The 11,149-nt window shown below is 51.0% G+C and overlaps 1 protein-coding gene across 2 annotated transcripts in view; it reads right to left on the reverse strand.

Moving 5' to 3' along the window:
- The window catches only part of bsk (mitogen-activated protein kinase dJNK), a 56,295-nt gene extending 45,178 nt beyond the window's left edge, over nucleotides 1-11,117 (reverse strand). For both annotated transcript variants that reach the window (XM_076371887.1, XM_076371884.1), the window contains exon 1: nucleotides 10,336-11,117. The gene's annotated coding sequence lies outside the window, so the exon portion shown is untranslated. The remainder of the gene's footprint in view (nucleotides 1-10,335) is intronic.
- Nucleotides 11,118-11,149: the final 32 nt, after the last annotated feature.

Genomic DNA, 11,149 nt, shown 5'->3' on the forward strand with positions numbered 1-11,149 from the left:
AATGAGACGAACAAAGGAGAAACGAAGCTATTTCAATATTCTACATACCAACGCATTGTACGAAGCATAATGTCACGCTATAATTTCGCGATGTCGAGTCTAATCGAGATTAACCCTTGGCAGTCCTATGTCAAGTCAGACTCGATCTATTTTATTAACCTCTACGTGTTTTAACAATTTTTTCTATATTTATTTGCAGTATCACAATTGTACCATTTAAGGGTAACATTTCAATGACACCCAAATATTCTTGAATAAATGAATAGAGCGACATATTAAGCTGTAATTGAATGAACTAACGTGAACCTCAAACTTCGGAAAGGGTTAATAATCACCTCTCGATCGCAAACGATCAACATTACAAAAGTCTCTTCCGTTTGGAAGATACTACAAAGCTGACTCCTCGCCGGAGCGGGATCGTGCCTCGACAATTTTCGGCCGTTCGAACACGTCGAGATAATAAGTGCGTCGGGATAATAAGCGCGTCGAGTCCCGGGCTGGCATTCTCAAAGGCACGCTCGCTCGCTCGCTCGCTCGCACGCCCGTCTTATTACCGAGCGAAACGCGAATGTCGCGCGGCGTTACAGTGGAAATTACGCGCGACATTCGTGACAATCGTGACAACGGCGCGCGTTCAAACGCGAGGCTGCTCTGGCTGTCGGCGTTCGAATATTCCTCGACTGCCGCCCCATTAACGACGAGCGTCTCGACGGTCTAGAGGCGCTCCGCTGTCCGTCTTATTGTTAGACTCGGAATTCCGAGGGACGTCGGGACGCCCGATAGCCCGGAATGCTCGATACCCTCGGAATTCGTATTCTTCGGAGCCGGCTCTCGCGCTCACGCACCGACTCGCGACCGCCGGGGGCTGTATCGCGTTCAATTATTCGCGATCCCGGTCGCGCGCCGCGCGCTTCGTTAACCGGCGAACGATCCCCCGCCGTCGCGCCATTTCCGCCGCCTTAATCACCGAGAAATCGTTCAGAATTCGGAAAGATCGACTCCCTCGAGATCCAGATCACTCTCTTCTGACGGCTTCCCTGCTCTGTCGATAGAGGGCTACCTACGCTTTCTCGCTGCTGTTGATGTTGATTTTTAGAAAATTTTCCTGTTACTCTACTCGTCCAGTAGATGTTGATTTTTAGAGAATTTTCCTATTATCTTGCTTCATGCGAGATGATTAGATTAACAACCTAAGTGATCTCTTATATCGGACGTCTTCTGATATCGAATAGATTCTGAAATCGAACCTCTTCTCTTTCAGGCAAACACCAATTAGATAGGCTCATTAGCACCAGAACTACTTGATAGATCAAAATGATCGACGCTTCTTTCTTCGAGTCATTACAAAGATAACGGAGCATAGGGATTACTAGAGAAATGAATATAACAATACACGAACTACCAATCAATTCAAGTCTCTGGCACTGTATCATTCCTACAGGGGAATCTCAACAGACAATTCTACTCCCCGGCAGTTCTATTGTTAAAAGAAACCTCATCATCGTGTTTAAGATCTACCCGAAAGTCTTAGCGATGAGTCCACTGTCCCGTTCGGAACGCTCTCTCGTAATCTTTCCGAAGCTCTTCCTCCTGTCGTAACTTCACAGACCACTTACAGTATACGATGATCTTATTACCCCATGGTAATCGACAAATCGCGGTGGTCATCGGCGAGGAGATACCGAAGGGAAGGAACAAGGGGGGAAAAAGGAAACGCGGAGAAGCCGGCGGTTCGAGGGAGAAAGTAGAGGGTAGGGGTCGAAATCGATAAAGCAAGATGGCGGTGTACAGTACCGCAGAGTACCGCAGCCTAGCTGCCGCGAGATTAACCTCCGCCGCTACACCTACCTTTCTACCTACCAACCTACCTGCCTGCCCATGCTACCTACCTACCTACCTACCTACCTACCAACCTATCTAACAGCCGCGCAGTGGGGTATTCGCCCGGTGCGACCGGCGGAAAGTCCATTTTAAGAATTTCACCGAAACCCCGACAACTTCTGCTGCTTCGGACAGCCGAATATGGAAGGAACAATGCCCTAATGATTTTTTTATCCTTCCAGCGCTCGAAACCGAGGAATCCCGAAAGTTAGCCATTTTTCGGCCACGTGTTTTAAGCTCGAAATTCTCGCAGCGGTTACCAGGTGCTTTGGACATTGCTGCGTTTCGCAATCCCTTGTTTGGGAAAGCCATTTTCTAAGGTCGTTACGCTTGATGCTTGGAAATGGGGTTCTTAGGAATTTATATCGCAACTTTGGCGGTTTTCGGGGGATTTTGTGATCCTTCATTTCGTATAGAAGATTTATTAAGTTAGACAGTTGTGTGTTATTTGTGATGTATGATTTCTTATGTGAATATTTGAAATTGTATGTAACTTGTATTAATAAATCTATTGTTTTATGCTATGTAATTGCATAGTATTATATATTACGATATTGCTCTGCCTTTTCCCTTGTGAAAATTCGAATAAACCTGCATCACGAAACCAGCCACGCAGCGTCGCGTACGCGCTCGCAGCGTAACCACCTATAGCCACGTGGCCGCGATTACACGATTGGAGGACGCACAGTGCGGCCGCCCGTGGACAAACCCCAAAACTCGACAATCGCATAACGACAATGGACGGTTACCAATGCGTCGCTAAGTAGTCTCCGCTTCACAGAACGATTTTCATTTCAAAAATACCAATTTCCTGCGACTATCCTCCGCTCCTCTATTTACACACCGCTAGCATCATTGTCATTCAACCCTTTGCAATCTCAGTCAATTGACTTCGCACAGCAAAATCGTAACCTTTATTTAATATTAAACTGCGTATAATCACTCCGTAAAATATTCAAAGGAAACAGTTTTTCCTCGATGTAGCCACGATATCTCGACGAGTCGACTAAAATATCCGCATCACCGCGAAATTCTGAGTACCTCCACTGAAAAACTGGAATGCAACGGGCTAAAAAACTGCGCAAAGCAGGAATTACTTATTCCACGAACGATGCATCGTTGGCCGAGCCTTTCGCCGCCAAACGATCGACTTCAGCCCGGGAATCGCCTCGCGCCGCGTTTCTTTTGGAAACGACGTCGATTCGATCCATGATAAAGTTTCGCTCCTACAGCCGGACGTTTCCTTTCTTTTCGTTTCTCCTCGGCGAACGAGTATCGATGACCGCGAACGCGTGATTCTCGACGAGATTCGCTATCGTTCGAGGAACAGCCGATCCGATCCGCCGTACGCGGCTGCCGCCTCCCTCTTGCTCACCCTCTCCTGCTTCCCAGCGATCCCCGCTGCGACTCGACTACTTTTTTGTTCATCCGTATTCACCCTCCCCGCGTTCAAGTCCTCTTCTAGCGCGCCCCCCGTCTTTGTTCTTCCTGTTCGCCGAGACGTCGCACCGGCGACCGACGACTTCGCATCGATTCGCCGGAACTTCGATTTCCCCCGATGCTCGCGGACTTCTCCTATTTCCCGGGGCGATTTTCCTGTCGAAGCGTGCACTTCGATGCTCGCGGAGCCAACGGAACGACGCGCATGTTAACCTCTCGCTCTACGGTGCATTGGTCCCGCGATGGAAATTTCTAAGTGAATTTGGTAACTCCGAATATTACTCTTTCTTAATAAGACTACCGGACGGGTTAACGTGAGCTATTCCTCGTGTTTCTTGCAATTATAGAAAATAACAGACGTTTCTCTGAGGAATGATTCAAGAAATTGATCTAGCGATACGTAAACTGAATTGTGGATCGATGAGAGTTTCAATGGGTGCGCTCTTGGAGTTTCGAAAGACAATGCAACGCTTGGTAGTTCTAGTTTCTACTGTTAATAGAAATTGAACGGTACTTTCTTATTATCAATGCTTTATCTCTAGAGCAAACATTAGATTCGTTTCGTTTCCGGAGAAATTATTAACGATAGAGTACCTTTATCGAGTATCTTACCGAATCGATGATATCTTAAATACAAAGTATCTTTATCGAGCATAGTTTTGAAAGGAGTCACAGGGCAAGGGGTTAAAGGGGAGATGTTTCCGTTCGATCGAGGTGTCCGACCTCTCCGTAGACATCTTCCGCGAGGAGAACGCGTTGCGTCGGCGGACGATACCGGCAACGAGTAAGTCGAGTACGAGGAGGACGATGTCCGGAGCGGGAAGAGCGTGGGATGCGACACGCGAAGGTCGCGCGGCCCGAAAATCCATAACCATCCCCATTACGTTTACAATAGCATGTGCCGGGCTTGCGCTTGCGCTCGCTAGACTCGACCTCGCTATCAAAGAACCCCGGCCAATGCTCCGCTCTCGTTACGATACATTTTCCAACGATTAACCTCTTCCAACGTCTTCCGGTCGCGCGCGACCCGCGAAAATTCCCGGACACGCGCGCGATCGAAGCTGCGAGCGCGAAAGGAGTTTCGTCGAATCTCGAACGCGACGTTGGGAGAACGATGGAAATCGCGACGCTGAGGAAACGATGGAGATCGCAATGTTAGGAAAACGATGAAAATCGCGGAGTTGGGAAACGATGAAGATCGCGACGCTGAGAAAACGATGAAGACCGCAACGCTGAGAAGACGATGAAGATCACAATGTTAGGAAAACAATGAAAATCGCTGGGTTGGAAAACGATGAAGATCGCGACGCTGAGAAAGCGATGAAAATCGCGAAGTTGGGGAAACGATAAAGATCGCAACGTTGAGAAAGCGATGAAAATCGCAAAATTGGGTAAACGGTGAAGACTACAACATCAGGAAAACTTTGAAAATCGCGAAGTTGGGGAAACGATGAAGGTCGCAACATCAGGAAAACTTTGAAAATCGCGAAGTTGGGGAAACGATAAAGATCGCAGCATTAGGAAAACTTCGAAGCTCGCGAAGCTGAGCAAAACGAGGGAAATCGGCAAGTTAATCGAACGATGCGCCCAGCGCGGAGCAGCGTCGCGCTTCCCCTCGACGCGAAAACAAAGGGGTTAGAAGCACTCGCCGAATCAAGAAGCCACGAGGAGTCCCGTATCCCCCGCGAATCGGCCGCGCAATGAAAAAGTCAAGGCGAAACAATATAATTAACGAGGCACTCGAAGCGCGGGAGCAGCGAAATCGTATAATCGCGGCGAGGGCGAGGGAACAGAGGGGGACGCATTGGCTTTCGCATGGAAAAACGAGAAAGGGTACTCTGGACCGTCGTCACCCTTCGCCGGGCGCAAACGTACATCGAGCGAAGACTCCCGTTTGTTTCGCGACTACCAGGGATTACACCGGTTTCGCCCCAGCACGTTTCCCTGCGTTGCATCCCCCCTGCGACAGAGAAGGGGGTGTTGTTCTCGCGAGCGCGGTTTCCTTCGGTGGACCGGGAGAAGTCGCTTTATGGGGAAACGAGCGGTCGAATCGCGTTTCCTCGTTCGAATTGTTCCAGGCTTTTCAATCGGTCATATCAAACGGTTCAACAACCCTTTCGCGACGCTTTGATGTCATCTTTAACGCTAGGTTCACGGACGTTCATTGCAGTTCACTCTGTTGTTCCTGGCAAAACGAGTATTTCCTCGTTTTGACCAGTGTTTCTCATTTCGAGTGAATAATACCCTGTTCAGTGTCTTTTGTCTAGGTCAGAAAGCCCTTTCCATAGAAACCGAAACATTAAGTTTCTCAATTTTTCTGGTCTCAACCGCGTTCAGCGACTCATTTTCCAAAGAAACATTTCGACAGGCCTACGTACCCATACAAGCAGCAATGTCTAAATTAAGTATACAACGAGAAACAATATTAACAATGATGAATGGTATTACACATATATTCCATCGATGGCGTTAAAATAACGCCGCTGGTTTCTCTCAATTTCTCATGCGAATATCAAATGAATACTAACGAGTAGCTTCCGAGTGGAAAGGGTTAAAGTTGCATCGACTACTGGTCTAGATTCATCGCGCGAACAACCCCGAAGGCGAAGGCGATCCGATAACGCGGCGCGGTTGCAATTAAGAGACGACACCGGCACGATTGATTGCCCCCGGACAAGCTAACGAGTTGATCGCGGCGCGAGGATAAAAGCGTGCGCGCAGAACCATTTGTATAGAAGCGAGCGCTCGCGCTCGCGCCGGTCTCGTCGATGAAGCGTGCGTCCCGTGCTCGAGGAAAGAAGCGCACCCTTTCACGGGTAGATGCGGGCCGGCCAGCCAGTCCGCAATAATTACTTAGATTGGCGCGCGTCAAGGACTCCATTGTTATTTCCGAGTGCGCACGCAAACACAGCTGCGTTCGTCTCTGCGTTCCGACGTTCACTCTCGATAGCGGCAAGTCGACGCACGATAACGCGGCTAAATTCTTCTTCGGCCAAGATAACCGCGTCCCACGGACACGCCGAGATCGAACACGATTAATCGATAATGGAAACGAGCGGCCGGAGGATACGCGCTGAATAAAACGACGTTCGCTCGCTCGCTGGAAACGACGACGGTATAAGAACCAGCGGGAGGCGGAAGGAAGCTGCAGTTAATTTCCGGTTTGCGGATCCTGTTCCAGGTATTAAAAAAGCCGAGGCCGCGCTGGGCAACGACTGGCCATTTTAGCTGGACAAAATTTACTTTCGATGAACGGAGTGTTCGAATATATTCTATGATGATCATTTATTTTGGCGAATGAAATGTTTATCTCGAAGAGATCGCGTAGTTCCCTTGTTTCTATTATTTAAGCAGTTGATGCATCATTTTGCGAGGGGTATCATTCCGCATTGCTAACTTTCTTATCTGTTGTAATTAGGAATAACTTAAAGTACACTGCTCAATTGACGAAAATACACTAACCGTTATAAAAGTTGAACGATTATTCCTATTTCCTACAACTGTAAACGTATCGATCGACGAATACAGAAGAATCGTGCGTTCAGAATGTCCTCCAATCGAAACGTCCATTTGCGAACACCGACGATCCAGTCGAGGCGATTACGGAAGATCGGGGGAACGGATACTCACGGTGATTTCCGTGTCGCGACCGAGTATCGATTACGAGCCGTCGAAACCTTTTCAAAAGCGACGGCCGGTGATTCGATTTTCCTGCCGATTAAAACGCGCCGCTCGAACGAGACCCCCTTTCCGCGAAACGGTTCTTCGTCGAGGCGTTGCGTCGGTTAGGTGAATTTTTCGCCGTTAGATTTCCGACGCGCGAGCCGCCCCGTCGACGATTCCCCTCGCAAAAATAGACCGGCAATGGGCGGCGAGCTTGAACGAGGTTGCGGCTAATCGACCCGGCGAGCTAAACGGAAAAAGCGGAAAGCGGAAAGCGGATAAGGAGCGACGAGCCTCGAGTTTCGCAAAGCCGACTGATTCCGCGAGAACGCGATGGGTCTCGAGAGCGCGGAGGCAAAACGACGCGAGCAGTGGCAGTTAACCCTTTGCGCTCGAGAGCTGGCTCTCAGTCGACGCTAGATTCGATGTAGCGAAATTATAGTCTTAAGTGTAATATCATAGTTATTATAAGTATAATATCATAGTTTGCATAATGCGTGAAATAAAATAGCTTTGTGCCTCGATTTACCAGCGTTTTCTCATTAGATTGCGTTACATCACGCTAAGACCACTACTTAGACCTAACTTCCCATTCATACGCTGGCAATATCATTACTAATGTTGTAATCATCGACACCATCACCATTATTGTTAGCATTATCGTTAATATCAGTATTCTGATTGCTACTGCCATCATTGCTATTATTACTACTATTCTATCACTACTGTCGTTGCCAATCTAAGCTATCGGTTACATCTTTCCCGTTCCCTGAACATTTTCTTCTAAACGATCTCTAAACCGGCAGATAAAACTCATCAAGTCTCTGCTTCGACCTCCTACCATACATCGAACTCCAACAACCATAACTCTACCCAAGAACCGACTTTGCCGATCGCAGCAAAAGCTACATTAGTTTCAAAGAATATCACCTATATCTCGCCGAAGAATCAACATTTCCAGACAAACCCTTTCGAATGCGAAGGGTTAGGAGACCGCGTGACCAACGCGATGCGCAGGCCGGAAGGCTGAAGGAGGCCGAACGAATAAACTCGAGCGCGCAGATTCAAAATGACCCATTCCCGACGTGTTTCCCCGCAATCGTCGCGATCAACGTCGCGATCAACGTCGCGATCAACGTCGCGATCAACGTCGCGATCTCCATCGTTCCCCAGCGTTAGGATCTTCATCGTTCTTCCAAACTCTGGCACAAAACGTACCGAGCGCGCAGATTCAAAATGACCTATTCCCGAGGATTTTCCCTTCAATCATCGCGATCAACGTCGCGATCTCCATCGTTCCCCAGCGTTGCAGTTTCCATCGTTCTCCAAAACTCGAGCGCAAAGCGTACCGAGCGCGCAGATTCAAAATGACCTATTCCCGACGTCTTTCCCTGCAACCGTCGCGATCAACGTCATCGTCCTCTCGAACTCGAACGCAAAGCGTACCGAGCGCGCAGATTCGTTGGCCGTAGCAAAGGGTGAATGCCGGTGGCAATAGCGAAGGTAGCTACGGAGGTGAAAGTAGCAACGATACCGTTACCGGCAGGGGGAGACGAGCCGAAGGGTGGAGAAGGTGGGTCGAGCGCGCGCGCACGCGTCACGGAGACGGGCCGAGAGCGAGAGGGCTCGAAACGGTGGATGACGTTGGACGGCGGGGGTGGAGAACCAAGGGAAATCGCAACGGCGATCAATACTTCGCCACGCCTCGTGCCACCACCTACCCTGCCGGGGCGAAACTTGACTTTCCCGAGCATTCCGTTCTCGATGCTTCCCAACCGACGCGAACCGATCTCGTTCTCCTCGATCGTCAAGCAAACAACAACCAACGGAAAACACCCGCGAAAGTTGTTTGGGACCAACGTCTACCGGGACTAACCCCGTAACACCTCCGTTCGCGAGACCACCGGTCGAACCGCGAAGGAAACGGACCTCCGTCTCGACGGACGCGAAACAGCCTCGGCGAGTCGCGTAGGTACGCGTGACCCCGTTTCGCGGGGTCACGGCACGGGTCGGGAAAAGCAGAAAACACGGAAACGCGAGATGGCAGCACGTTACGATCAAAGGAAAACCTTCGAGCCGGCGTTTCCTCGCGCGGATTTCTGCGACGGCGGTTCGGGGATCCTATTCGACCGCGTTTTAGGATTCTCGACGTGTTTCTCGAAAATTCCGGAGGACCACGCGGACCGAGGAGGGAGCGTGTCCGACGCGGAGCTCGAGCAACCGTCCATCCCCTCCCCGGTTTTTTCGACTCGCTGCGCGCAAGATTTGAGATAACGAACGATTCCGCTGGCCGATAACGCGAAACCAGTTACCGGACCGACTAATTCGCCCGAGTCAACTTCGTTGCCCTTCGGGGCGAGATAACTCCAACGTCCTCGATCGAACCGGCAGTCGGAACCCCCGGCGTTGCAGGGATGTTGGCGCGTCGAGAGTAAACCGCGACGTTCGCGGGAATCTAACGAACTCGAACTCGACGAATCATGCGGCTGGAATCTACTGATCTACGATTCTATATAGATCAATCTAGAGCTAGATATAGAGCAGTATGGAACTAGCTGGATCCCGATCGATGCGGCGTTTTCCAGTTCTCAAGTCCGGAACGTCGAATGGACGAATTGTCGGGAACCGAGGACGCTCGGCCCGCAGGAATTTTTTCCTCGCCACGCCCAATCCACGAGGAAGAGATTCCGATCAGGTGGACCGGGTCGAAAGCGAGGAGACGGAGCGGACGGGATAGGTTAACGACACGAGCACGGTTAAACGGAAGGGCCTCCGATATCGATCGCGTTCCCGTTCGCATTCGCGTATCGGTGCCAGCCTCTCGCCGTCCAAATAAAGGGCCTGCGTTTCCTCCGGGCGGATAAAGCGTCGCGCGGAGAGAAAGAGAGAGAGAGAGAGAGAGAGAGAGAGACAAAGAGGGAGAGAGTCGGCCGCGAGAGACCGGTGGTCGCAAACAAGTGGCCGACGCGAAAGCGAAAATAACGCGTGCCACTGGCACCCGACCGGTGATGCGTTTTAAGGCAATGCGTGCCCGCGACCACGAGCGCACCATAAGAGGTTAGAACGCACGAGCCGCGTTTAGGGAACGAAACCGATGGAATACGGATGGAGTACGGACAGTGCTCGCGAATCTCGGAAGACAGGAAGAAATAGAGAGTGAGAGAGAGAGGGGGGGGGGGGGGGGGGGGGAGAGAGAGAGACGGTAGTTGGATCGGAGGTTAACTTGTCAGTTGGATCGATGATCGGAGACCGTTCGCGGTTGGATTCACCGAGAGAGAACGAGGGAAAAGAGAGAAAGAGACAGAGAGAGAGAGAAAGAGACGAGAAGATTATATAATTTGGAGTACTCACCTGGGATGGTGGATGGATGCGTGGCAGCAGAGGACGGTAGTGTTAGTCGGCTCACTCGAATCGTCGAGCTCACTCGATTCACCGTCCGCCGCACCAAAACGAAACTTCAAAATTTATCACGAAAACATGATCGCGAAACTGTGATGGAACGGACGAGGAAAGAGTCCACTGTCGAAGCACCAACACTCGATGACGTCATTCCACCAGCGGCAACATGGAGCCCGAAACGCGATAGGACGCGATAGGACGAGATAGGACGCGATAGGACGCGCGCGCTCGAGAAGTTCGAGTCGGCTCGGGTCTATCGTTCGGCTCGACAGCTGTCCCCCGAGCTAACCTCAAATCGGCGCACGGCGTTCGCCCGGTACTCGCACGGATCACACGACTCGCTCGAGAGGTTCGGCCACCGCTGCTGCTAGTACTGCTGCTGCTGCTGCTACTACCGCTGCTGCTGCTGCTGCTCGCACTCGCTCGTCACCGCGCGAACCCTCTCGACCACGACTGACTGACAACCAGCGACACACGCCTACCGTCCGACACCTCTTTTCCTCTTGTTTGCTTCGCCGCGGCTGCCCTGCGGGACTCGGATCCGCTCCTTTTTCCACGTGATTTCCGAAGGAACGCTAACAGAGGGCGGTCGCGCGCGCGCGCCCCGCGACTGCGATTCCTTCACTGCGGGAATCCCGATATTCGAAATCGAAGCTGCGCGTCGCGATGCCTCCTCCGCTTCGTACAGAGGACACCCGTCGAAGCCGAGACGGGACGAGTCCGGTCGGGACGAGTCGAACCGAGTCCGACCGACTTTCAGCGAGCC

Source organism: Nomia melanderi, chromosome 11 (assembly GCF_051020985.1).
Source record: "Nomia melanderi isolate GNS246 chromosome 11, iyNomMela1, whole genome shotgun sequence".
NCBI lineage: Eukaryota > Metazoa > Arthropoda > Insecta > Hymenoptera > Halictidae > Nomia > Nomia melanderi.